The sequence below is a fragment of the Thunnus albacares genome, chromosome 19 (genome assembly GCF_914725855.1).
Source record: "Thunnus albacares chromosome 19, fThuAlb1.1, whole genome shotgun sequence".
In the NCBI taxonomy this organism is placed as follows: Eukaryota; Metazoa; Chordata; class Actinopteri; order Scombriformes; family Scombridae; genus Thunnus; species Thunnus albacares.
In genome coordinates, this window is record NC_058124.1 from 15,028,838 (window position 1) to 15,055,981 (window position 27,144).

The 27,144-nt window shown below is 38.4% G+C and overlaps 1 protein-coding gene across 4 annotated transcripts in view; it reads left to right on the forward strand.

Annotated features, from left to right (window-relative positions):
* Positions 1–27,144, forward strand: part of dtnbp1b (dystrobrevin binding protein 1b) — a 68,979-nt gene that overhangs the window by 2,291 nt on the left and 39,544 nt on the right. Inside the window, exons 2-3 of one of the 4 annotated variants that reach the window (XM_044335154.1) lie at positions 894–1,028; positions 12,336–12,528. The gene's annotated coding sequence lies outside the window, so the exon portion shown is untranslated. Of the gene's footprint in view, positions 1–893; positions 1,029–5,849; positions 6,454–6,848; positions 6,890–12,335; positions 12,529–27,144 lie in introns of those variants that run through there. The other 3 variants (XM_044335156.1, XM_044335157.1, XM_044335155.1) reach the window with 3 other exon arrangements.

Consider the following 27,144-nt stretch of genomic DNA (forward strand, 5'->3'; position numbering starts at 1 on the left):
CTGCCAGGGGACATTTTAGAGTAAAGGCAGTTAGGGTGTCTCTCCATATTTTTGCACTCTCCTACCACTGCATTCCTGACGTAGCATCAGTGACTCAGATCCAGCAGGACACTGTGGGAGCTCCTCAATAATTGTATTGAAGCATTTACTTTGAAAGATTGTGAGATGAAATTCAATTTTGCTTGTGAGAATGAATTTGCATGTGAGTGTCTGTTTATCAGGATGTCTTCAATAAAAAAAATCTGATAAGGGCTATTAAAAACTGACTTATGCACTTTGATTCAAGTAATTTACAGGCAGCTTTGTATTTATCAGGAGTAGATCGGTGTGTTTGTTCAACCTTACCAGGTTCTTAAATGATATGTGGGGGAAATTTAAGTCATTTTAATCGGACCAAAAAGTAGCCTGCATTTTTGCAAACACATAAGTAATCTTGTTTTGATCAAACTGAGGTTAATGATAATCCATTACAAAACAACTTCAGTATGACCTCACTCCCACATAAACAGGGTGTGACATGTTTACAACAAACTGCTTCAAAGGGTGACTGAACATTCATAGGCTACACCATGTTTACTGTGGAAGACAGAGGAAAATGCATGGCAAATGTTTTCATCAGTTCATTTAATTTGAGGACATACAGTCCGATATCAAGAAAACCAGACATGTTGGGTAAAGATCTGCATCTGATATTACCGATCACTACTTTTAAGAAGTATGTTAAATATAATTGTTCAGGGAAACATCTTCAAATCTCTTTTGCTACAGATGTGGAATCATTCCAGTAACTTTCTCTCCGTCTCTAAGACAAGCAGCACTCTACACACAAAAATTGACTCAACAGATTTTATCAGCTGTAATGTGTGTGTGTGTGGCTTTCTGTGTGTGATAAGGTCAGACCGTCTGGAGTTGGCAGTTGCTAGTGTCCTTTTGCCCTGAGATGATGTAAGAAGGTGTACGATGAGTGAACAGAGGGACGTGTAGTCTGAGCAGCTGTCATGACCATAAATGGAAAAGCAAGGAAGATGGTGAGTGACCTAACATCCACTGTCTACGTGGGACCCACTCACTGAGCAAGCAACAGAAGCGTGCGCACACACACAGACAAGCGCACACACACAGACACACACACACACACAGAAACACAATAGGAACAAAAGGAATAGGGAAAAAAATAGGGAAAAAAACAAAATGTATCTATTAGGACTTCCCTTTGCACATCTAGGTCAATTTTGGCATTATGGCATCTTTTTTTACAATCTGGGCTCTTGTACACAAACAGACCATTTGCAGACTCCTGGTTCGCGGCTAGGTATGACAACATTCGATGTGACATCACTTCCCTTTAAGGCAAGTCACCGCTCACTCGACTGGAGCGTGAACACATAGCCATGCAGGGATTTCTGTGTGTGGGTGTGCATGTGGGCACATGACATCACAGCGTCATCACAGCCCATCTCCATAGCCAAAGCTGTGCCTCTTGAAGCAGAGATTATGTCAGAAAGTGCCATGCTAGCAGAGCTGCTGTGGCTGTTGTTGTTGTTGCTGTTGTAGTTGTCTTGATTATATCCCTCCATTCCTTTCAATCTGTCTCTCGTAAACCGAAAGAGGAGCAGCACTGACAGATTAGGCAAAAGGAGGGACCTGTTTACCCAAGTATGAGGAAAGGCCAGAGGGCGAGCCGCTCCTCCGAGTCTGAAGAGCATCAACAGCCACAGTCAAAGGACAAGCTTTCTATAGATCAGTCGTCAACACATGGATGCTCATCTGATGAAGATTTATCGTCAGATTCAGATGTGGAGGCACAAAGTGTGATGAAGAGGAGCCAGAGGTTCAGCAGCTCTTTCAGCTTTGGAGAGGATCAACACCCACAGTCAAAAGATGAGGACAGAGAAGAAGAGCTGTCACCAAAGACCTCTAATGGAGTACCTGTAGCAGAGCTGGTGAAGGCAGAGTTAGCAGAAGAATGCATACAACTGGAGAAACTGGATACTTTTCATGAAACAGATCAACCTCCAAGGTCAAATTTATTCAGGCCGCAGGAGTTATGGCTAGCAATGACAAGATGTCTCTCCCTCCGATGGCCTCCATGTCTGTCAATCAACAGACAAAGTAACAGGAAATTAGCCTTCCAAGTGGACCTTGACCAATCAGCGGACACACAGTCATCTGCCAGCTCCAAATCGACCAATGAGAGCTCCTCGAGTACTTTTCCATCTGATGAAAGAAATGTGACATTGGTGAAAGATGAGAAAGAGGAAGTCAAAAGCAGAGAGGTTAAAAGTGGCCCAGCCCCTCTTCGAGGGATTTCTCATTCCTCCCCCAGGGTGCCAAGAGCCAGACAAACTTCAGACTCGGTGTTAGCTTCAGTGATCTTGGATAAAGAAATGTTCTTGAGCATTGAGCTGGTAGATGCGGGTGAGGAGAGGGATGATTTACGCTACTGGGCAGAATGGAAGCTGTCAGAGAGAACCAAAGAACTGGCAGAAGGAGTCTGGCTCTCTCGAAGCCAAAAAATGATGGATTGACTTATTAAATTAGAGATTTTGTTGCCTTTTGATGGAGTAGAGTTTGCATTATTCACCCATCAAGTTAGATTGGTTATTGCAACCATCAGTAAGTTGGTTATTATCATCATCTAATCTTAGTTTGTGTGACTGCTGATTAGGAATGGCCTAGATTTCAGTGGATAATCAGTACGATTGGTTTTGCATGATGTGTAAACTGCTGTGTGCTGATACAAACTGTGCTGATACAAACTGTGCTGATACAAATGCAGTGACTGTACCTAATAGAAATGCTATTTTCAGAAACACAGCAGAGCACAGTTAGTGTTAGTGTTTATTTTTCCGCCTTTCTGGGTCTCTCAGAGAACATTTTATACATGGCTGGTTCCATGTGTGGGAGGCTAGAGAGACCCGATAGAGTATGACATGCATTTATCAATAAAAGCCTTTTTTTTTGCTATATTGGTTTAATTCCTTTTATTAGATTTTACTCTGGAACAAATACAGGTAAATTGAAAACCTACATTGTCTTATCACGCTCAAATTTCTCATTAATGTTGTTTTTCATTGTTAGTTTCAAGCAATTTCACAAGCAAATTTAAAGTTTACAGTATGTTTCAATACAGATACTGAAGAAATTCAACACAAAATACAGTTCAAGCCTGAATGAAATTTTCATGGTGTGTGTGTGCCAGCAGTCTTCATATCTGTCTCTGTAAATCCCACTGACTCTTTTATTAATTTGGTGATTTGTATTTTAAAAATCTCAGACAGCATGTTTAATATCTTGGGGGTTGAGTGAGTGAGAACATGATGGGAATTATTTAAATGTACTTCAAGATGTCTGTCAGGATAACTGTATTTGCAAAGTGCTTTAACAGTCTCTCAGCTGAAGAGAATTATGAGTGGGGTTTTTTTAATCAAAGCTCAGATCTAACAGCCTTTCATTACAACATTATGAGACAAAATGAAAAGAATGTAATTTCCTCAAATTCTGGCAAACCGTTTAGCACTTTTTGAAGCATCAGATGCAATATGACAATGCTCAGCTGCAAAATTACAGTAGGATTGTACATAAGTGCTATTATTATTATTTCTGTTTTTTTCCAAATAGGAGCATCACTCAGTGTTTGTGTGCATGCCCAATGCTTAACCATTTTTATACATAACAACAATGATTTAGCAAACTATTGGTTTATGTGTTGGTTACTTCATTTTTTGAAGCTGTTCAGCCTTGAACAGTCATATACAGTAACAGTCTCCTTGTCATTCATTGAATTTTATAGCCATTTTGCATTTCTTCTCACCTACATCCTGTTTCTATAGACCCATAGATGCCAGTACATTATGCATATTTTATCTGGTAACCTAACACATGCAACAAATTGTTCTATCACAGGGACAAGTGTTGTGTCCTCTCATCCTTTTGACTGATTATTGTAGCAGTGCTGTACAAAACTGGAGCATATTTACATTGAAGAGCTGGCATGGGGTATGGAAGAATGGGGGTTGTTGCTTGGTGGTCCCTGCCAAGTAACAACCGTTACTCTCATCACTGTAATGAAGAGTGCTGGAGAAATGGAAGGGCGAGAAAGGAGGAGGAAGATAGAGGTGTATGAAAAATAAAAAGATCTGAGTAGGAGTTAGATGTTTAAACACATGGGGCTGTTTTATCAACTCATAACTGCCCAGAGAGGTTTATTCTTTAAGTTTCACTCAGTCACCAATGAAGTGTCCTGTCCTGGGCAACAAAGTCAAAGTCAAGAAATTAAAAGAGTGGTGTATGCATTTGCACTATCTATCAGGCCCTCATGAAAGATTTTGAAAAAGCAGGAGGAGAGAATGAACAAGTGTTTGTAAAGGCAGTATGTGCACATGTGAAAAGGATGAGGAAAAGGCAAGAAATTAGTCTCATCTGCTGTAAGCCAAGAGTTTCATCCCCGGAGCCACAAAACTGGCAACACATCATCACTAACGATGGCCTTATTAGGCAAATGGTACATGTACCACAAACGATGACAGTCTTGTCACAAGTATTCAATGATTACTCGATTCCTTTTATGGTAAAGTATGATTAAATACTGAATGTGCAACCTCTTATCTTTGAGTCATTTTAGTGTATTGGAATGAGAAATAATAGCAGCTACTTTAGACAACTAATAAGTAGCCTCACTACAGCAAAAACAAACCAATTAACCTTTCATTGGGACTTCTTAAGATTATTTTTGGAACTTTATTCATTGTCACTAGGTAATTAACTTTAAATTATATCCAGTTTAAGTGACACTTATCTCCGTTGAGAAATACATCTGTATTTGACCTGTTACAAAATGTAGGAGGAAACTCTTTGCTAGCTTGGAGCCTAGTTTTAGTTTTGCTATAAAAAAACAGTGAGTAGTCCAAGCTTCTGAAAGCTTTCAAGATTTACAACTTAAAATAATCGAATCTTCTCTGTGTTGGAAATTGTGTTGGACAGTATCCTAAAAGAATTTGCTAATGAAATTAGATTTAAAAAAATTAAAAAGGTTTTATTCCATTTTGGTTTGGCAGGGCTGCAAAAGGCATGTATTTTACATTCATATGTAATCATTAATATTGATATGGGTGAAACAATATTTAGGAGGGTGTGTTTTATATTAAAAGTAAAAATATGATCACTTTTTCATCAAGTATTTGTTGTCTTTGCAAATTAATATGTTGTGACACTAAAGTATGAAACAAGTGAAATCATTCTACAAAAGCCAAATATATACTTAATGATATCCAGCTATCCATAGTTTTTACAGTCTCAGTGATAGCCACTTTTCCTTTTATCAGCACTCACAAACTGTTCCCCACCAATTTTACTTCTGAACATAAAGTTTTTCATGACTTTGTCTTTGGCCAGCTACAGCAGAAACAACAGGATCTCTTCTGGCAGAAAGCACTTGAGATTGTAATGACGCCGTCATATCCTGGCAATCGTCAAGACTGCAGGAGTGAAAGAGACATGTATTCCACATCTGTCTTCAAGAGAGGGACAAAGCGGAGAACGGCGAGTTCCTCTTTCTCAGTTCATCCTCTCAGTCAAACAAGCGTATTTGTAAACTGTGCTGGAAGGAACCGTCTCCAACGATAGTTACATAACGTGGTGATAGCCTGCAAATCCCAGCAGAGGACACACGTTCCAGTTGCCAAAGGACAAATGTGACTTCATGGAATTTTTAGGTCTTAGGAGGCCATCCACAGAGTAATTGCTTTATCTCCTTGGCCTTTTAGTTATATTCCATAAGATTAAAAGCTTTTTAGGAAAGCCATTATGCTCTAGCCTACCTCAAAATGTAAAATGTAAGACCACAACTGCTCTACAAATGCATCAGATGTGACACTTAATAGTCTCTCGACCATAATCATTGCATGCAGTATGCATGAAGAGCAAAGGTCCTATAGACTTACTGCAAATATTTGTCTTTGCCTCAGTTTAACTTCTTTAGGATTGTAGAATTTGTGTTAGCCCTGTCATGGACAAGTGACCCAGTGTGTCACTTAAGTGTGTCACGTAAACATGACATTACCCTTTATGAGTAGGAATAAGGGGGCAAAGAAGGTAGATTAATCAGATAATTCTAATGGTGAATAATCATAGGCAAACACTTGTCAAGAACTGTTATTTGGCTGACATATGTGTTAAAATTACCTTCCAATTACCATGATTAGGTATATTTCCCATATCAGTTTTTATCATGTTAACAACCTGCAGAAAGGAAGGAAACAAGAAACTTGGTGCATCACTAGAGGATGTAGACAGAATGAAAAAAATGTATATACAAAGATGTAGTCTATATTTGCATGAATTTACCGTTTTTCACTTTTATCATTCCCATGCATGTGTGTATTCAGCAGGGTATTTAGATTTACCAAGGTTCATATACGGCTAACCCTAACCCTAACCGGCTGGCTCCAAAAAGTTATACCGTTTATGGTTAATCCCCATTGACCCCCATGTTAAAATGCCCAATTTTAAAGCAGAAATGAACATGTTCACAGCCTGGTACAAAAAACTGTTTTGGTCATTTCCCTGTTCATGACAACTGTAAGGGATGTGATTTTTTTTTATATAACTCACTCATTTTAATTTTTTTGCATTTAATTAAGGGCGTGGCCGCTTTGAGTGACAGGTGGGTGTCGTCACAGGCAAGTCAATACAACAACGACAATGTTGGCTAAGTAACATAATTATAGTATAACCCCAGATTTACGGAGTGTAGGCGTAGCCCTAGCTACTTCAGTGTGTTTTCAGCTCATGAAAGTTAATTTTAACATCTTGGTTGCTAAAAAAGTCTTGTTCAGCGTTCGGTTGTACTAAAAGACCCTCTAAGGAGTCGGATGTTCAGTTTTTTCCAGTAAGTACAGTTTGTTTTAATGGTTTTAAACCTGTTTTTCGCTAGCGAAAATTAGCATTAGCATTATCGTAATTAACCATAGACTGTAAATGTACTATGCTAAACAAGCTAGCAGATAGCGTTAGAGTCTGCGCCACCCTCTCGCCCAAATATGGTCATTTCTGGCCATGCAACTGGCTCCAAAAATCAAAGATGGTGGCCGTCAAAATGCAAACTCGTGACTTCAAAACATAGATATTGAAACGTTTCTATATCCATGCTTCAAAACAGCACGTCCACAAACGAACGGGTGACATCAAGGTGGCTATGGACATTATATTTTACAGTCTATGGGTCCATAGTCGTCATATAAGTCCCCCCTTTTCACCTCTGACTATATTTTTAAGCCCGTGTTTCATTTGTGTCAGTAAAGGGAGGATAATTCCCCACATACCAGCTCAATTTTCTTCCTTTATGTAGTATCGATGTATTTTATAATTTGCATTTGTGTGTACTGCATGTGTGTCTGTGTGAGTGGGTGGTACAAAACATGCAGATGTAATTCAGCCTCAGGTGTGAGCATGCTGAAGTAAAAAAAATACCAATTGTGGCACAGAGGGGCAAAGGGGACACTGGAAAGTTGAACACTTTACTCATGATGAATTGTGTGTGCATTTATGTGTGTGTCTGTGGAGGACAAAGGAGAATGTAATGGATGATTCCCGCAGGGCATTTGTGGTGACAGCCAAGATTAGTCAGCTCTGGACACACACACACGTGCACAGTCTCACCAACAGGCTCTGCAGATGGCCAGAAGTACTCTGGTGACATCACTGGCTGTTTGAGATGTGTTTGCCCTTGTGTGCTTGCTCATAGTCTGCTGCATGCTGACTCTAGCTTTATGTGTGTGGTGTGTGTGCGCGAGCACATGTATACATGTGCATGGAATACAGTATCAAAGTGGCATTATGCTACAGCACAGTGCTGGTTGACTGTATGATAGATTACTATCATGAGACTCCTCAGTATTACCTCTTGCACACAGGCAAGTCTGACATGGCGCTGTGGGTATTTTCTGCATTACATAGAACATAGAGGATGCATTTTATATGCTGGGTGTGTAACATTACTATGCTGCAGTCATCACCGAAACTTCTCTCACATTGTCTGAGGGAGCTTCACTAAAACAACTGGGGTTTATGTGCCTTACTCAAAGCCGTACTGGACATTGTTGCTGAGAGAAGGGTGGGCATGACTAATTTCCACTAATAATTTCCATTAATAATGTCCTCCTTCCATCCTAACTGATATAATCCAGCAAGCCTGAAGCAACCGGATTTTCTGTGTAGTAAGAAATTTCCTTTCACTTCACATCTGAGGATTTCATCAAGTTAATTTCATAAGAACTAATGAAACCTTTCAGATAGGTGGTGATATATCCCATGACCTAGACCAGTGGTTTCTCAAAGTCGAAAAGCGAAAAGGGGAATAATTTATTTTCATATAATTCCATCCATAAGTAACACAATGATAGAATGTGATGACTATTTTGGTCATGGGTTTCATACACTTTCTGTAATAAAACATCTAAAAGAAAAAGTCTTATCAGATGGGGGACCTTGGGACAAAATCTTTTCAAACGGTGGTCTAATTTGTGTCAGTTTAGGTGTCCTTGACATGAAAAAGTTCGAGAACCACTGACCTAGATGATGTGGGGAACCCTACATTTCCACTAAAAATAATTGGATTTAATGAACCTTACTTAAATATATTTTTTATTGTCACTATCCATCAGAATAGGTGTCACCCGACAACCCAATCATCATTTCCTGCTAGCAGAGAACTGTGTGTCTGATGCATCTCTTGCATGCCACATCTCACACTCTTTTAATAATTTGCACTGCATAAACTGCACAAAGCTGTGAGGCTTCTGTAGTTGATTGTCCTCAGTTCAGCAGTGTAAAAAGTAATTAACATTCATACTTAAGTAATTTCAATAATGTTTAATTCATAATGTCTCCATAAAAGCTGGAAGCCTGAGCTGTTGTGAGAAAGTTAGACTTGAATACCAGCCATTTATCTGAGTCATTACCATTAATGGAAAATAAGTACCACTAAATATACGGTGCAGAGGGGAACTTTAAAGGACCTATTATGCTTTTCCTTATTTTCTATAGGTCCCCATTAAAGACCATTTAATTCTATTGCAAAATCATTAATTAGTACCATATAGGTGAACAGCACAGGTGAATACAGATTTGTTTTCTGACTTCATTTTTAAGACATCATACATGGTTTTAGTCAGGGATGTACGATATTATCAGCACGTCATCGGTATTGGCCGATAAAAGCTCTAAAATGAAATATCGGTATTGGTCATTTCTGCCGATTATGAGAGGCCGATTTGTGCTTTCCTCCACGGACTGTTTCACCCCGATGGTCCCGGTGCTTCCTCCGCAGGCTCCACTTCACTTCACAAGCTGCCCGTTAGACCTGCTGCTTCTTCCCACTTTAACCTGAATAACAAACTGGGGCTCGGTGCTCTGGTTGGATCCACATGCAGAACCGGGGCTAACGTTAGCTGGGAGGCTAGCAGAGCTAGCTGGCTGTGCTTCCCTCCGGCTATGCTGCGGCTACCATTCCGCTAGCCTCTCGGCTAATGTTAGCCTCGGCTCTCCATGTGGATCCAACCGGAGCACTGAGACCCGGTTTGTTACTCAGGTTACAGTGGGAAGAAGCAGCGGGTCTGTCGGGCAGCTGAGTGAAGTGGAGCCTGTGGAGGAAGCACCGGGACCATCAGGGAGAAGCAGTCCATCGAGGAGCTGCTACGTTCGGATGCACAGATAGGAAACACCTCGGCTGACAGGATGTACCACTCTGTTTGGGGGAAAAAAAATCTTTGTGGTTTATAACAGCAGTTGGCAACCACCGTATTAGGTGCATTACAGCCACCTTCTGCTCCGGAGTGTGGACCAGACATTAAATCCTACACATTAGTCTTATCTGTCTAATGAACCCAATAAAAACTCTACTGCTCCACCCACTTGGCAAGTTCATTAAAATTTTGAGTCTTCCTAAATTCTTCCATCATATAATGTCTTTCTTGATCATACTTAGTACAATCTATGCTTGCATGCATAATATTCTCCTCAGCCATCTGGAAAAAAATATGTGCATATATCGGTATCGGCATCGAGTATCAGCCACAGTGAGTTGGAAATATCGGCATATCGGCAAAAAATCCAATATCGTGCATCCCTAGTTTTAGTAAACCATATGGCAATATTGAAAGTGTTCTGCATTCCTTACTGTCAGGCTTGGATAGTAAAGGGTCCAAGCCTGATGTACTTTTATAATGTGTATTATATAGTAGATGGTGTCCTCTTTCTGCCTTCAGTAATGGCACATCAAATCTCTCCTTTTTTATGTTAGGTTAATGTTCTTTGTACGTTGTCCCTGTTCAAATAAAGAAATTCAAAATTCAAAAGCTTTTGCTGCAGATGAGAAATGTTTATCTTTCCTCTTAAAGAAATACTATAGTTATTTTAAGAGAAACAAACATTAAAAAGTTATTTAAAAAAAGTTATGTAAAAAGTTATATAATGGAGATTGTGAACACAGTCATCCATCCCTAATTTAAGGGTCAAATAATCCCTGTAGGAATCCTATTTTATAGTTCAGTGTGACATGAGTCAAGCCATGACGATCGATTCTGGTTAGTGCATCAAAGAAAGCCTTTTAGCAAGTGGCTTAGTACCATTTACATTGATATGCTTGGATGATCATTTACAGAGGTTACTATCAGGCATCGCCACAGTTTTCTTAGAAATGCCTTGAGAGGGTTTCCAGGTTCACATGCAGTGCTCCTGGAAAAAAAACCCAGTCTTGGTACTGTGATATTGCACAGTTTGAAAGGGAAGTACATTGCTAGGTATGGGAAAGTGTTCCATTAAGCTACTCTACTGAAGATGGTTACAAAAAGGTATAAAATATAACGAGCACCTTGTTTTAAGGTTTAACTAATCTCTATATAAATGACTTTGACAGAAAGATATTGGCATAAGTGTTGGAAAAGCGTTTGCAATCACAACTTATCAGATGAACATTTGCTGTCATAGCAACTCTTACAATGAGGTATCTGATTTAATGTTCTTTGATGTTGCATATCACACCCTTGTTGAGCTCACTGCAGTTTCTCCTCCAGCATGTGTATATTTTCCCCTCCATTTTCCTCACATAAACCATACTCGATCATATCATGAAATAATGTAATCAGTGCTGTAGCTGTGGTCTGGTCAAGATGGAAAAAAGGTCAAACAGATAATAAGTGAATGATTTCAGATTATATGGAAAACATAAATAAGTTACTCACATGGTTACAGCAATTACTGATCTTGGGTCAGTACACCAACCCAACCCAGATCACCATCTTGCAATACAGTATTTCATGACATGATCGACATGGAAAAACGGGTAAAAAAATAGATCACCTGTTAAGTAAATGATTGCAGCAGTAGCACAAGAAGAGAAGACTTCAGAAGTCCGCAAACTGACTCAGTAATGTCAGTTATTAAGGAATAAAGTTTATGAGTTTGTTAAAATAAGGATGGTGCATTTATAAATTCCACTCTTCATTAGTATCAGAAAGAATACAAATGCTTTTTTCTTAAGTCAAAGTTACATTTAATTAGTTGCTTAAATTAGTCATTTTAATTAATGAATTGTAGCAGAACAGAAGATACCCATGAAAGATTTGAAAAATGAGGCACAGTACATCTTATAAATTTTTCCCTATTAGATTAATTTTTCCTTCTTAGAAGTCAAAAGAAGGCATTAATTGTTTTTAAAGTTTTTTTGGGTACTTTTACTGCCTTAGGGCTAACTGGTCATAAAGGAAGCTACAGTAGGTTATGTGTCAGAGAATCACAAGGTCTATATATTTCTGAGCTGCAAGACACGGTTGAACTTAACTCTGCTTGTTCCATTCAAGATGCTCATATAAGTCTATAGGTTCACTCATATCCACCACTGCATGTCTATACTTTTACTTGCCCTTTCAAGCACATGCTTGCTTGTGTGCGCCTGCATCCCTATTTAATTCTGCTGGGGCTTTTTGGTGTTTAGACACATTCACATCTGCCCCACTTTACTCATTCTGTACGCCTCAATGAACAGTGCAGTTCAAAGTGCGTTACATGCACTGCCCAAGGGAGATTCTGGCATCCAAGCCTGATAGTAAAGAGTGCAGAACACTTTCAATAGCTCCCATGAACGCAGCATAACATTGGGATCCATTCTTTCAGTGACAAATAAGAGGTAATGAAAAAAGTTTGTGTCATTTCACCCAATACCACTTTTATGAAATAATACTTTAATTAAACATGGCTGTTACATTGTTAAATTGTGTGAGGGGGGGTTGGATATTATTTTCAGCCAGAGTTGTGTAATCCCTTGTCTTTCTCATTAGGACACCAAGGATCAAATGACAGAGAAGGGCTGGAGTAATGGAACATGTGGATGTCCTCAAGTGGAGAGACCAAAAAGACCAGATGGGGCCAAATGGCCTGCCGGACATGAGCTTTCTCATTTCATGGGCCATCTCCTTCGAGGACGTGGCAAGCAAAGGTGTTGTCTTCAGAGAACTGGACAGCACTGGACGAGTAGGTTTAACCTGCGCCTTATGTACATAATACTATTATCTGCAAAGGATTTACTGTGATATCACAAAGAAGTGCACCTAGATTTTTCTATCGTCCATTTTATGTGATGTATTATTAATTACGAGTGACTGATGACCACATAGAAACACACAGTAAATACAACATTTTTCCTAAGTAGACAAGTTGACAAGGACCACCCAACACACCATTAAATAACTTGCTGGTGCAGAATCAATTTGTTGATTGCAGCATTATTATTTTTCTTTTTAACGATTTTAAAAATATTTTAGAAGTACCATAATGGGTAGGTTGTTTAGCTAAGATGCATACTATGTACAAATGGTTGTAACAATACACAAAGTAGGAAAAGTGATGAAGAATTTAATGTTTCTATGTTGGTGTCAAAGCAGTGAGATCGTGAGCTTTTGTGAGCACTTCACATGATCTAACTGACCTTGGTAGGATCATTTTAGTAAAGAAACTGGATGTTTTATTGGGTGAATGCTGAGTTTTTTGAGAGTGCTGTTATGATTCATAGGGCAGGAACCATGAAAATACTGCTTCATACACAACAAAGACACTCACTCAACAGTCGCTCCTGTTGCCATGGTGACACAAAGGTCAACCTACAAGATTACTGATGCCCTAAACACCTGCCATGATTACATAAATGCATGTATTATAAAAGTAACTTCATGAAGGATGAAACTTAATAAATACTAAGGGTATATTTAATTGCCACCTGTGAAGACACAGTATTTCAATTGTAACTTTGATATTTCCAATTTCAGCACTTACAGTAGATCCCTTAGCTGTATCAGGATATTTGAGTGATAAATGTAGCTGGGATATCACTTGCACACACACACACACACACACACACACAGGCAATCAGCACAAATACTTTCTAGCTGACACAGTCTGTTAGGAAACATGTTCCCTCACCCAGGTGTGCAGCAGAAAATGTCTGGTGTACTTTCACTATCTGACAAAATACCTCTGTGCCACCAGAATAAATGAGCTGTCACTACACCAGGTTGGATACTTTCAGCTAACCGGCGCTATGTGCAAGGCTGATAGATGCAGGAGGAAGGCAAATAATTCCATATTTTGTGTTCCCTGCATGTTTTTGTACATGTAAGTCGACATATGTATAGTAATTGGAACGCTTTGCTAAAACCTTTAGAAAAGGAGCGATCTGGTTGTCACAGAAGGTACAAATGAACTCTATGAACTACAGACAGATTTAAACATGCAAGCAAAAGTAAGGCACACTTTATGCTGACTTCAAAAAAACACGTCCAACAGCTTTCATGGAACTTATAAGAAAGAGAAATCTCCAAAAGATAGCAGGGTGGTTTATCTCTAAAAGCAGCCATAGTCCAGGCCCGGAGGCTCTGGGGGAAATCAGTCACTAGTGTGTGTGCGTGTGTGTGTGTGTGTATGCGTGTGTGTGTAAGTCTGTGTCACAAAGTCATTGTCAGAAGTTTTTCTTCCTGCTATCTCACTCACTCTGACGTGCTCCTCCTCACTGCCTCTCTTGCTTCAATCAGACTAATCATTTTCCTTGTTAATTACTTCTTTACCCCACAGAGCTGTCATGTCTCAGACAGCCTGTGAGGAGAATTGTGAGTTTTAGGATGTGATGTGTTCTGCGCTATACCTGTTCCAATCTACCAATGATGTATTCTTACATATTGTTCACATTTTTGCTGTAAATGATCTAAAACATGTTTTGTTTTTTTGTTTTTTTTAGCTAAATGTAAGTACTAACACATCCCAAAATGCTATGTTTTTAACATAAAACACAGAAGAAATGTTGGTTCAATGTTAGTTTTTCAAGTGTAAATCCTGCCAGAGATTTTGTTATGTGACCGTCCCTTTCATGTGCATTTAATCTATGTGCAGTTAGCCTGGATAGATAAAGTGCTATCAGTGGCACATTGACAACTTCAATGTCATCAATGGCTTACGTAACGAAATCTGGGGTCCAGCCATAGTCTCTGATAAATGTTGAATCCCACTAAAGCAAGCGCGTTAATGAGTTCTCACATATGTGCATGTCTATCCTCTGATTATACAAATGTGACCTATATAACCGAACTCGTTGCTTGAGCAAGATAGGGCAACTAATAAATATGTGCTTGTGATGCAATAGTCATATAAATTAGTACAAATTATAAAACTTTCAATAATTAATTATAATTAAATACTAGAAATTAACATGATGTCACATATTTGCTTATAATGCAGACTGCCTACCAGCCAACAGTGTATTGTTTTTAGATCCCTCTCAGTGCTGCTGTTGGAGGGTGTTTTGCACCAGTATCATCTCATTCCATCTCCAGACAGAAATCCCTTTAAACTGCTTTTCAAAAGAGGTTTATTGATAAACAGAGATCCATGGAAACACATTAGCTAAAGCAAGCTGATATAACTGATGCCAAGTGTGGATTACTAGAACTGTAGAACAAACTACCAAAATAGCTCATTTCTAAAATCTAGAGACAGCAGTGTTGCAGAAGCCATAATGCAACACAGCTGGTATTTCAGCTTCCACTAAAAATCTCTATAACATAATATAAATGTAAGCCTTGATAGTTGGGAAATTTCACATTTGACTTTTAGCCATTTAGCTGACACCATGGCAGGTAGCAGGTCAGTGTATTGCCCAAGGACCCTGTCATGTCACATTAGTTTTTGTCTGGATTTTGCCTGAGACTTTTCACTCACAGGTCTCAAACCAAAGCAGAATCATCACTTGCTTTTACAGTAGCAGGATCAGGGCACAGCCACACATCGGCATAAGCAATGCCTCGACATGATAAGGTGCAAAAAACACATGCGTAAATCTATGATGTGAACCTCTGCCCTGCAGCTAAATAAGACATTCCTGTCATATCTCACCCATTTTATCTATCACCCCTCTCTTGCCTCTTTTCACATACCCTAAGTACTTCTCAAGTCTGCTGTCAGTCCTTGCTTTGTTGTATACGTCCTAATCCATAGATCTTTGCTGCACAGAATCAATTTAGGATAAGAGTTCTCTAACACTAGCTGATGGGCATGGAAAAGATGGTCAGACAAGTATAGTTCAAAGCTGACAAACTGTGTTTGGATATGCATTAAAGCTTATTCAGTGCTGTCCACGTCACCTTGCCTCAGGACAGAGAGAGAGGGAGCAATATTCATGAGTGGATGAGCATCAGGGAGAAATAGAGCAGGAAATAGAGACGGGTGATAGAGACAGTACATAGCCTGTATGCTCCTGTAAAACATATTTTTTTTAATCTATGACTAATAAGTATTAACTGTATGTAGTCATGCTCACAAGCCTTCCTTTTCCATTTCAATTTTTTGATTAGTTGCCATGCATGTGCTTTTGGGGTTTATGTTGGTCAAAACAACTATGGTTGTAAGTACTGCTGGACAAAATAGTGACATTCATCAGCCAGTCAGTCTTTGCACAAATAAAAAAGGTACTGGAAACTTGATTTTGTAATGACTACTTATGTGTCTCAGTCATTACCTAGACAATAACTTAATCTAGTTAATAACATCCACTCTTGTCTCAGGACTGACTGCAGACCATGCTACATTTCATCTGTGGAACAGTTTGTACATCAGAGGGTTATATAAAATTGTGCAACACAGCTTAATAGGTTAGCCCCTTCCATTTGGACTCTCTGGTTTACTGCTATTAAGGCTAGCGTGACTGAACCCCTAATGCTATAGTGATGTCTTCGAAGAGAGATCATTCAGTAATAATGCAGTATTGCTGGGATATCATCGGACCTTTTTCTGTTAGAGCACCTTTGGTATTAATGGCATATAGAAAAACAGAAGCTCTGCCTTTTCCCAGTTGTGCATCATTCTTTGTTTTCTGAGGAATCTGGATGTGTAAACTGCATTGAAACGGATACAGACAAGGCTTTGATTTGTAAATTATGGGGAAGGGAAGGAAATGCTCTAGATTGTCAATGCTGTCAATTATACAGTACAATATATAGAAATTGACTGGAAACAGATTCACCCTACATCTATTTCTGATTTTTAGAATGTAACCGAAAAAGGAATATGAATGCTTTGCAGTGTTAAGTTTGCCCAACATGGGACTGTGCAATAATAAAAAGTGTGACAATTCATTATAATCAATGTCATAAATGCTGGATAGATCATCATAGGTTACTATTACTATTGTGTAGGTATTGCTTTCTGATGTGTGAGTTGAAGACAATTTTAATTGAAATTATCTATCTAATATATAAACTATGTTCCCAAACTATCTTTTTCTTCCTCCCCCTCTGGAGAGTGTTTTGAACTATAAAGAAAATTGCTCATGTAGTTCAGTTGCAGTATTTCCAGCTTTTTAAAATGAGAGAAAAAAACTGATATTCCTAATTATGCACTTAAAGCAAATTAATTATGCTCTTGGATGAAGAAATAATTCACCCATGAAACTACTAATATCATGTCCTAGGCAAGTGAGTCTATATTCCATGTTTAGCCTACCAGATATATTGAGGATGCTCTCAACAGCTTAGTCACCTTGTGTTTGAAGGAAAGGACAATAACTGTGCTGTGCTGTGTCTGACGCGTTGAGTTGGCTCAGGCCGAATTGGCGCACTTCCTGGTGACTATGACAGTTGCCAACTCTGCTGCCCATAGGGGTATGTGATTTGCAATGTGGACTTCAACAAAGCATAAGGCCACATATCAATCTTTTCACATTGTGTTAAAGTCCCTAAGCACATCTCCCCTACGGGCCACTATTGTTTGGCACATCACAGCTACAAATTATAGTGGGAAGACTATGCTAATTCCCTGACAATTAAAGAATGAATGAAAGAAATATAATGCAAGTGAACACTTCTAGATTTTCAGACTGAAGGCTTTCTAACTTGACTTAACTTACTTCTAGGAGCCCTGCAATGAACTGACGCCATGTGTTTATTTGCCATTTCCCAGCACCTGCTGGAATAGGCCTTGTAAGTAGGTGTAGAAAATTGATGGATAGGAGGAAACGTTTTGGATAGGTCTGTCCATCACAGAGCTAACACAGGAACTCACAGGAGCCAGTAGACTGAGGAAATGAGGCAAGTAGATAGTTATGTGGAACTGTTAGCAGTCATTTGCCAATTCAATTTGCACCAATCCATCTTGCCATACTGATGAGATTTTATTAAATGAACGTTGTTTCCACTTCCGCAAACTGAATGTGACTTTGATTACAGATATTCAAAGCTTGCTAGTCTTCTCTTTACTTTTACATCAAAGAATGCATAACGTGTAGCATGTCAAAACTGGTGTTAAGATAATAGTTTAGTAAGCTTGAAAGTGACTCATTTTTTCCCTGTTTAATTTCTAGTAATTGTGCATAATCATGTTTGCCACTAACTTGTCAATGCGTGTAATGACTGGCAGGAACCAGCTGTCGTTAACACACCTTTTACAGTTTGTCAGGCTAGATCTTTGGGAAATATGGCTCATTTGTGGAACCATGACATTTAATTCATGCTGATGATGATGATGAAGAATAATTTCAATCTCATAAATATTCTTTTTGGAATGTATTGCGTGCAAAGGTGAAAAAACAGCTCCTCGGTCTCACCTTCACCATCAAATAGCAGTTAAGATTTTGTCACCATGAAGCTATATGTGGGCCAAAAGGTGAAAATGTTAAGCTAAAGTGAACTACTGCCATCAACATCTTTCATAATGTCTCCCCGCTCCACTTGCTAAAAACATTAGCCAGCTTTCACATCTATTGGGCCTCTACACTAGCGTCTTCACTACTATGGAAAAGTTTGCCTTTCAAAACGTGAGTAATTCCAGTTGAGTAAGCACACCTGCCCTACATTCTACAGAATGAACACCAAACACAAGGTCTTTCCGACAGATATGGAGTAAGCTTCACTTTAGATCTTAGTTCAGTGAATCAGTAGGAAATTTCTAGGTCAGTGAAACAGACAAGTAGTATACAGTTCAGATGTACTGTAGATTTCACCCCTCTCTCAGAGGCAGAATGAGTGCATTATGCTTTATTTAGCTAAGTTATCTCTCAGCTCATTGGAGCAATCTTGTTCTTGTTCCATGTTTCATTTCTTATTCATGAACAAACCAACACACCACTGGTAAATGTTTAATTTTTGTAAATGAGGAATTCAAAATGAACTCTATTTTTAGTCTGAATGAAATGCTTAAACAGAAGAAACACTAAAAACTTAATGCTGCAGTTCACCACATTTAAACTCAGTGTAATAAGAAATGCTGTTTAGATATGTAAGTATCAAAATTAATAAATAATAATAATAAATAGGCTTTAGGATGTAACACTGAAGCTGTGTACATAATGTACGAGCATGAATACTGGGGGTTTTGTATTTTTTAGCATGTACTACTATACCATGTTGATTTCATCATACGCATGCAGATCTTAACAAAAATATGACATGACATTTGTGACATGACGTTTAAACATGTCACTTTTAAGAACTGGGAACTTTGTAAATGTTTTTAAAAATTCAGAATTCATATAACTTTAACTATAACGTTTTGCTTTTGACATTATACATCTAAAATATACAGTACATGGTGCCAATACATTTTATACAAATGGTAAATATGTATAACTATAAAGCAGTATTTTTTTTTTCCCCAGGACCAAACTAACCATAATGGATCCAGGCAGAGGCACAATTATTCTAGTACTCAAATAGACTTTACTTTAAGTACCCCTATTTTGCAATTACAACTAGTATACAAACATTTAATGAATGGTTTATAACACACTATAATGTAGTTATGAACATATATAAGGCCATTAATGTACAGTATTTGTCAGCAATTATAATGTCTCTAAACATATTTTATATTATTACAACGGTGTTTCACTATATTGTCATGCATTATATGTTTATACACCAACCTTCTCTTATGGATACCCACAGGAGGAGTTGTAGTTGTTAACAAATACATGAATAAACTCTTATATCTGCTAACTGCATTATAGTGTGTTATAAACCATTTATTGTTTGTCTAATCCTTATAAATGCTAACAAGAGGGACTTAAAGTAAAGTGCGATAGAGAGAGAAAAGAAAGAGAGGAGCTGAGCTGATGATGTGATTTGAAGAGAACATTTTTAACTAAGCTACACTGCCCTCATCAGGGATTAAGAGTGAAGACCAGATTCTCACATAGGGAGAAGGTGGATATTTGGTTTGCAGGCACAAAAGACCGAGCAGTATTCAAAGTGTTTGATTGTGCTTTTTGGGCAGTACACAGCCAAAGCAATAACATCTGCATGTTGAGGGGAGGGGCATGAATTGGGAGTGGATCTTGATATATCCTCCCACTGCAGATTGGTGTGCTTGAGAATGTGGCCTATGGAGAGGGAGAGAGTCACCCTCTGCTGGTACAGTGTCACCTCAGAGAGAAATGGCCTCTCCATATCAAATTATATTTCAAAAAGCTCCGGCTATGTTGTAGTATTAAAGATGTGATGCGTTAGGTTACATTGAGTAAACTGTTGCTGAACCTTTTGCAGTTATAGATCAAATTAAACAACCAATTTATTTTTTTATTTTTTGTAGTTTTAAAGTCATTTTTGTATACATCCCACCTCTTCTCTCTACACCAGACACTGCAAGCTACAGTAGATCATTCATTCATTCAATGGCCACATCTTAGAATTTGTAGATAAAATAGATAAGATGAGATAAAGTATCCCCCAATAAATGCATAAATAAAACCCTCAGCCCGCTCTAACATTGAAGATCATTTCATCATTCAAGGTTTGACCTTTGCCAGTGAAACCTTACACTGCCAAAACTCCTTCCCACTACAACTTCAAACCACTAGATGGAGACAGTGATCTGTTTAAAACCTGCAGTGATCCAACAGCCATCACTTCTCAGTGAAGCCTTAACAGTTTGGATTGCCTGTTGGATCATAAAATATGACCTGTTACTTGTACAGTCAAAGTCACAGTTGAGGTTTTAGATTAAAGTGAACCAGTTAAAACCAGATTAGAGTCAGTGGGGACAATTAGGCTTTCTCAATTAACTGGTGCAATCAGGCCTGGAGAGTATTGTTAAAAATAATGCAGGTTGCACCTATAATGATAATTACCACTTTGGACTCATGTCTTAGCTTAAACAGCAGAGTGTGACAAAAAATAGTGTTTAGTAATGTGTTGCCTCACTTTTTTCCTTGTGAGTAGTTGAAAGCAAAATATATATAGCTAATACAATTTTCTTTCTACATTAATTCTGCAAATCTTCATACTTAGCTGCAACTATTAATGCAGTTATCTTTTATATGAAGACAGAAATCCTGTCTTAATTATTATTCAATCAGTGATTAATAAAGATAGTTAAACCAATAGTTTGACATGAAAGGATGTTAGACAAAATTAAAATATGAGAATATTTTACTATTTTCCCCCCCTTGCATGAACATAATTTTCTATCATTATGTCCAGTACGGATATTGAATTGTGCCAATTAAAATGTCACTTTAAAATATATCTTTCAAGAGTGATGGCTGAATTATGGATTGAATGAAAGTGTTTATGTCAAAATCCAACAGCGTATAATGAGAAAGAACATGGCACTGCAGAAAAGGATCAGATAGAAATCATTGCCCATATAGTATAACAAGTATCCCCATAAGCTCTGTTTTAGTCTTGTTTTCCCACAGGTCTTCCTGACCTGTAGTTCACAGATGAACAGCAATAACACTACGTGTGGTTGCGCATTACATTTTCTCATTACCTTCCCTTTCTTTCAGATCCTCTTTGCACATATTAGTGTGTGTGTGTGATATCCCGTGGAACAGACATGCAAGGCTTTTCATACTGTGGCAGGGCAGTCTCAGTGGACTACCCTGTGACAGACGCTCTCTGGCTAAAAAATAGACTGAGTCTGTTCGGTGGAGAGCCTGAGGGTTGATTTTTTTTTTTCCCCCCCACTTGCTCCTCATATTTTCTCCTCTATTCTGTTTTTTTGCTTCGTCATATTGCTCTCACACTCTGCTGGAGTCTGTTGAATTAATATGAGAGCATGCACAGTCATGTGCACAGACAAAGACACACACACACACACACACACACACACACACACACACACACACACCCCTTATCCTAATCTCTCCTGCTTTGAACACTGACTTTATCCCATCTGACTGAGTGAATCTTTATACAGCCTCACACTCTATGGGGGTGGTAATAGGAACTAGTTGACTTCCCTATGAGCTTTCTACAGCAACAGGGGAAGCAAGTGGGAAATATGCTGCCTGTGGATGTAATGCTTCAATAAGCCAAAGGCATGAATCCGGGGATCTGATTCCATGCCTCTGACATCCAGCTTTTATGCTTTTTCTGATTCCCTTTCGCTACTTGCATTATTTGACTTTGCCAGTTGTGTTCATACATTTATCCTCATGAAATGGTTTGGGAGTTCCTGTTTGTAGATAGGGTGACTAAACTTATTTGTTCTTTGTCAATACCATTCAGCCTCACACTCAAAGTCGTCCATAAATCCACATCTGGGAGCTGGCCAGGGTAGTTTTCTTCTGTTGGCTGCTGTTTAAAGGAGTTTATGGGTTGAGCATCTTGCTATAGAGGACAGTGTTTCTCGCTCATGTTATATTAATATGTATGATATTTTACATACTGTTTTTTGACACTGAGATTTAATCAGCCAGTCTTTGAATTTACAGCAGTGAGTTTCAGGTTAATGCGCGCCTGTGTAAACACAAACCTACATCTCTAAGTGCTTACTATTACTTTGTTTTTAACAAGTGACTGAAATAAAGAATGATTCCTTCTTAAGACAAAAGTGGGTCAAAACCCAGATATGTTAGGCCACTGAGAAATTGATCTTCAAGCAGTAAAAGATTAGAAGTTATTCAGACATTATTCCGCTTTGATCCAAGAATAGCTTATCAAAGACTTCACAAGATATCTGGTCCAACTGTCATCGTGCGCTACGGAAGCATGTGGCTTCCTGATGTGAGCAATGCGTATAAACAGCAACATGTGATTAACACTAGATCTGTTGCTTTACTCAGTGTCTCGTCACACACTGCGTACATTACAATGTCATACATTTGACTTGTGCTACTGCCAAGTTTAAGAACACAAGTGGAGAGGCTGAAATGGAGCTGATTACTGTGGCAGGGATTTTGATTTCAGCTTGTCTAGACAACACTAACAGTCATTTCTGAATTGTGTTCATGAGTTAAGGTGTAGTGTGTGCTCAACCCCACACCTGTAAACTGTGCATCTTGCACTATCTGAAGTGCTGAATGTATGAGGTGCTGTGGTCCATGCCAAAGCTTTAGACATTTTTGCTGAAATCTCTGAGATCTCACAGTGCCTCAGAAATGGTCAAATTCATAGGAATATCAAGCAGAAGATAGTGGATCTAGTTTTAATGATAAAATGTTACATAATGTTAAATCTTGCCAGTAGAAAGCATCTGTATTTTAGATTTGTGTAATATATGGCTTTGTTCCAGCCATGCCTTCTGGTAGAAAATATATCTCTATGGTAGAGCTAGACGACAGCATTATGAATATGACAATAGGGGATTGGTAAATGATGAACAACTGTTTATCCACAACACAGTGTAGTCGCTCTGAGGCCAGAAAGCCAGTCATTATTTAATCCTCTTTTTGACTGAGCTACTGGCAACTTTGCCTGAATGACAATGTTGCTTTTCAAGACAACAGCAGGCAAAGCCAATCATTCATTCTGTTTTGTATTCATGCCACATCTCTCCACCATTGTCTCTCTTGCTGTTGGCATCTTCTGTCAAGTGATATTCTGTTCTCACTCTTTCAGGGTAAATTGATAACATTCCCGAAGATATTTTCATTTTATAGTAATTTATAGTAAGAAATTTGTCATTTAATATTTAGTATTTGTGAGTTGTGTACAATATCATGTAAATTAACATATTCAGGGATAAAATATATGTATATTATTATAATGTAATGATAATTATGTTTTAACCATAGTATATACAACCTGATCACATAACTTCAGGCCCATTCAGAGCAGTATAGAGAAGTTGCACTCTACCCTTCATTAATGTTGCTGTATTTAGAATATTTTGTTTTTCTTACACTAGATGGGGCTATATGGCAAGCAGTGTCATGGGAAAGCTAGGCAACTGGTAGTACTTGCTACTAACTTCCAGCATATTCATGTTTTTGCATGTTTTAGCCCATTAATGAATATTGTTCATACTTAACACATATGACAGTAATTCCCAAAGCATATCAGATTTTTGATTGTTCTTTCTCTACAGTCCATGTAGCTATTGGTTTCTGTTCATTCCCATATGGTCCAAAAATCAGCTTGCATAAACCTAATATGTGCTTGCAAACAGTAATTAATAACTGAACATTCCTGTCTGCTTTCATTTTTGTCAAAGCAATCCTATCATTGTGGTCCTGCAGCTTGAACTGATGTCTGATTCGAACGCTGCGTTACAGCACAACGATTATGTAACCTTGATAATAATAAAAGTGGACACGATGGTCACTGTGAGGGATTACGTATCTTGAACGAGCCTCAAGTCTCTGCATGCTGATTTTCGCACTTCTGCTGTTTCCATATGTATTTTATGTACCTCTCAGTACTAGAAAACAGGAAGATCCTCTCATAAACCACCTGACCTTTCCATTCCACTCAGACACACACAGCCTTGTCTATGGGGTTCAGTGTGATATTACAGAACCTAATAAGAAAAACAAAACACAACACCTTTATTAGCAATTTAGAGCCATTAATCCAGGGCTTTCTGTACAAGTCATCCAGAACTGATGACATTAACTTCTAATTAAACATGTTCAGTGGCTGTGGTCAGTCAGAAACCAATATACTGTATTGAAAAGAGGGAGAAGAAGAGAGCAGCTCAGACAGAATGAGCAAATTAGTTTCCTACTAGATGTTACTGGAGGTCAAAATATTGTTTGGGTAGCATCAAAGACACATTAGATAGAGCAAGTGGAATAATTCTGTTTTAGTGGAAACCTTAAATTTGCAGCAGACTTCGAGGTCTCACTTTCAGACAGAGCAGCGAGAGTAATTATCAAATCCCTTTCTTTCCTCTGTCTTTCTTGAGGACGGCTGGGACTTGTGTTAAAGAGTAAATTTTATGGTACCACACCACATTGTTTGGATTGTGATATTTGCTCCGATTTAATTTGGCTATTCAGGTTTTATTAGCAGTCGGGACAAAGGATAAAAGGCAGCTCATGCATTTTACATGAGCTATTATCATTTTCACATTACAGAGTCGCATTTTTTACCACTTTCTGTATAAACTTGAAATAAATTTAGAGGAAACCATAGAGGCAGCATTTTTTGTTGTGATCTGCATCACTAGAATGACTTTCAGAGAAGGTCCTGGGCTACGTTGCAGCTATGAGTTGAAAGTCACATTTCTAAGCTGAGCTAACAGAACGGTTTTGTTACTAATATGATATATTCTTGGTCCTAGTGACCCTGCACAGAAATCATAAAGATTTTTTACTGAATTGCGGAGTACAGATGTGATCAGGAAAAAACAGAATCACTTTTTTTTGTTCTTTTGATAACAATAAGACATGATTATGATACCTAACTATATTGTTGTACCTGCAATGCATATATGCTTGGGGTCATTCAAGCCTTTCCTTGATATTAGAGGTGGTTAAACACTGAATTCATTAAATATGTATTTTGTATGGTAGCACGGTAGATAATTTTAGGCCCAGCGAAGGCAGCACTATGCCATCTGCTGTAATATTATCCCCAAAGAAGGGGGGTCTTTTACTGGGGGAGGAGCCATTAACCTGAATTACTTTTAAAGGGAGGTGACAAGAGGGGGGGAACAAAACTAAGCCACTTCTAAAAGGATGGCTTTTTGAGGTCTAACATAGTCCATCAAAAGGCTCCCTGTGGCATGAAATGGAGAAAATTCAAAGTGATAACAAGAGTAGTGGCACAGGTCAGTTATTGCCTGTAGCAGTTTTGTTAGGTGGCAGAACAAAACTGTGAGGTGACTGTACTTTAAAACATGAAAAGAAAAATCAAATGCATAGGACTGAGTTTATGATGTGGTTTTGCAGCGACAAAGCAGCAGGCTTGTGTAGGGAGGTGTTGAGTGGGAGCAACTTGCATGTAAAAAAAAAAACATAAATGCTAAGAAGACACCTGCATATACAGCATCATGTTCACAAGACAACAGAATTTAAGTCTGCATTTTTGGCTTATTTATGTTATCTATGGTTTCCTTGTAAAGGATGCAGAAATTCAAACATTAATAAACAATGCTTGTAAGAATATAATATAGATTCAACAAAAAATTAAGCTTCCTGTTCAGACCACAGTGTTTATTATGATGAGCTCAAATTCCTTAATCAGAATTGCAGGAAGCCAGTAATACTGACAATAAGGGTCAAAGTATATCAAAATGAATCATAAATATGTCTTCATGTGTACTATGAGAGTGTTTGTGTTATTCTTTAACACAGCTTAGGGTGGATTTTCATCAGTTGATACTGTGTACTGTCGCTCCGCAGCTCTAACACTCTCTGAACTCTAATGAGAAAGTGGCTCAAAGTCTAATGTCAGATAATAATATTACACTGTTCTAATACACTGTTTCTATTTGTTAATTTTAACTTAACTTTTTAACTATATTTTATAAATGCCTGAAAACCTGTAAAAGCCTACACTCAGTTTATCTTCCTGTTCTGAAATGGCCTATAAAATGTTGCTTTCTTGAACAGATTGTGAATAACAAACTGTCCCCGCTTCCCCATTGCCCAGTGGCTCATTTTCAATGGAAATGACGAAGGCTGGTGAATAACATGGGAGCCATATTGCATCCTTAATGATTCCTGAGTTTGTGTCTCCTCAAATTGGGCAATGCAAGAACAAATGGCCCCATGGGTGGAATCCAGACATGCTCACTGTGCCTGAGACAACTTTGAAAAGTGTGTGTATCTGTGTGAGTCACTTGATGTCTGAACATTTGTGTATACTGTATGTGAATGTGTGTTCACAGTATGTGTTGGATTTCTTTTCCAACATTCGCTCCTGCAGGCCATTGCTCTGAATAAGAATGTGCTCTTAGTCAGCCTGTGTGGTTATATAAGAATAAGAAAAACCAGTGCATTTGCACGTTTTTGAGTTTTATTTGTATACATGTATGCCTTCTCGCTGTTAACACATGTCTGAGGAGCTTACTGTGGGCCTTGGGAGGATGTGTACACTTCCTGTCAGTAGATTTTCTTTTTTCCATCTACATCAAGTGAACAGGTACAGGGGTCTCTGTCTACATCACTTCCTCTACTTGTTTGCTCTCACTCTGCTAGCCGCTCTTCTGCGTTTGAAGTCTGACTGGCAGAAACAGTTGTAGGTGTTGTACAATGTGTCATTCTAGCTGCTAGCTCTTACTCCCCATGCACCAAGGTTTGCAGCGATGGACCTGTTGAGATGAAAGACCTGTTGATATGAGAAATGTCAGACAGGATGATGACAGAAACAAAGATGTTGAGATCTGAAGAAAGCATCTGTTGCCTTTTACAACCATTTTTTATTCTGTCAAGCACATACA